Source organism: Ailuropoda melanoleuca, unplaced genomic scaffold, assembly GCF_002007445.2.
Source record: "Ailuropoda melanoleuca isolate Jingjing unplaced genomic scaffold, ASM200744v2 unplaced-scaffold27656, whole genome shotgun sequence".
Lineage (NCBI taxonomy): Eukaryota > Metazoa > Chordata > Mammalia > Carnivora > Ursidae > Ailuropoda > Ailuropoda melanoleuca.
Window position 1 is genome coordinate 1 of NW_023197899.1, and position 2,124 is coordinate 2,124.

The 2,124-nt window shown below is 65.9% G+C and overlaps 1 long non-coding RNA gene across 1 annotated transcript; it reads right to left on the bottom strand.

The window, feature by feature from the left end:
• Window positions 1-33: 33 nt before the first annotated feature.
• On the bottom strand, window positions 34-1,708 carry LOC117798168. Its single transcript, XR_004622855.1, has 3 exons — window positions 1,599-1,708; window positions 900-1,046; window positions 34-114 (listed from the first exon to the last, which is right to left on the bottom strand). It is a non-coding gene; the product is annotated as an uncharacterized LOC117798168 (long non-coding RNA).
• Between the last annotated feature and the right edge of the window lie 416 nt (window positions 1,709-2,124).

A 2,124-nucleotide genomic window follows, 5' to 3' on the forward strand; every position in this document is an offset into this window, starting at 1 on the left:
TCGGAGTTCTTCCTTCCCTCAGGGGGCACTCACCTGTTCCTCCCACGGGTCATCCCGGAGGCTCACTCCCTTTCCGCTGACGGCTGCCCATGTGACTGAGGGCTCTGGGGTCACCTGAGCAGAAGGGGGGTGCTCGAACCAAGAGGTGCAGGAGACAATGCTTTCCTTTCTTGGGGACCCTCTCCTGACTGATGGGAAGGTGGGTGCTTGAGCCCCAAACAGACAGCAGCTGTTGGCCCTGCAGCCAAGGTCAACTGTGGGGGGTAAGTGGGGGAGGCTGGGTGGGGGTCCTCATGACAGCACGTGCCAGCCTTGTCAAAGGGGCTATTTATCCCAAAGGCCATGTCTGGGGAACTGTGATGGGCCGAGGTGGGCAGGGGGTTCCCCTGAGTGAGGCCCTCTCCCCTAACCCAATGCACAGCTCGAGGGGTAAGGCAGGACCCCTCCCTGCCCACAGCGCAGTGCCCCAGCCCCGCCCTGCCCCTCTCCTTTCTCCCCCACCCAGGCCCACGAGCTCTTTCTCCCCTAATCAGCCTCCCATCAGTCTTAGCACCTGAGCCGTGACCAGCGCCGCGGCCCCAGTCAGATGGAGGGACGTGGGACAAGGTCATTAGACCAAGCCTCCCGCTGCATCTGAGCATGTGAGGATGCGGGAAGGAGGACAGAAGGGAGGGGATGGCAAGGCGGGAAACAGCCCTAACCTTGGGTTTCTTGGGAGAATGGGGAAGGGACCCCCTTGAGGACCCCAGGAAGCCAGGCAGCGTCCAGTCCTGCCCTTAGGGACCTCTGTGTGGGCTCGGGGGCCCAGGGAGGGTGGGGAGCCAGGGCCAGAAAGAACGACCAGCCCAGTACTGGGGGAGAAGCCGCAGGCCACTAGACCCTCCCCATGGGGCCAGTACCTCTCTTCTCAGGGCGGAGGCCTTCATCTCCCCCTTGTCCAGGGAGCCGGGCCTCACTGAGTGTGCTGGGGAGCCCGGGGGCCTCCAAGATGGGCCTGGGAGGCCTGGCGCTCTCATGGAGGAAGGAGTGGAACTTCAGCACGTGAGCTGGGGGTTGGGGTGGAGGGGACATCAGCAGGGTGAGTCGTGGGGTACAGGGGGCTCCCCACGTGCTTTCCCCCTTACTCTGTGGTGCATGGCCAACGAGAATGGCCGGGCCAGGCTGGGCCTGCTAGTGACGAGGGGCCCGGACTGGTGTGAGCACAGAGGCTGCGGGGGGGTCACGGAAGGCCCCGGGGGGCCCTCGCGAGGAAGCTACCCCACTCCCTCTGGATGGCGGACCCGCAGGCCTGGCTCAGGGGCTGGTACATGGTGGCCAGGGACTGGGGCTCGCCCTGCAAGGGAGGGTGGGCCACATGGCCACGTGCTGGGACAGCAGCACGGGGAGTGCTNGGCCCTCGCGAGGAAGCTACCCCACTCCCTCTGGATGGCGGACCCGCAGGCCTGGCTCAGGGGCTGGTAGATGGTGGCCAGGGACTGGGGCTCGCCCTGCAAGGGAGGGTGGGCCACATGGCCACGTGCTGGGACAGCAGCACGGGGAGTGCTGCCTCCCCCACACTCCCCAGGAAGTGCCTGGCCCTCAGATAGGGGCCTACTCACCTTCTCTCCTCGCTCCCCTTTGGGTCCTGGCAGCCCCTGAAGTGAAGGAAAAGGGGAAACATGGGCCAACAGGGAAGTAAACTGGCAGCAGGGGAGACCTGCCTGGACCCATCCTGGCTTCCCCTGGGCAGGGGTGAGGGCTGCATGCCAGGCCGGGTTGGCCTCTCCTGACTCTGCTCTCAGGGAGGGCGGGGGTCCCACCCATCAGTGGGGAGGAAGACCGGGCAGGGCAGGGCCTGATCCTAGGGAGCTGGACTGAAGTCCACCAGCAAGCAGGCAAGCTGGGCAGGCGGGCCCAGAAGCCGCCAGGCCTCTGCAGAGCGCTTCCCCGCCCCCAGGCCTGCCTTCCTCCTCTCCCCAGCTGGAGCCCCTCCTGTGCTTGTAGGCTTGGGTCTGCCCCCTCACCCTGGAGCCCACAGCCCCACACCAGACAGCTCCCTCTGCTCCTGGGGAACCCCAAGCCTCAGCTCTCTGCAGGCCTGGCTTTACGGACCTGATCAGCCAGGAGGGAGGCACTTGCTCACCT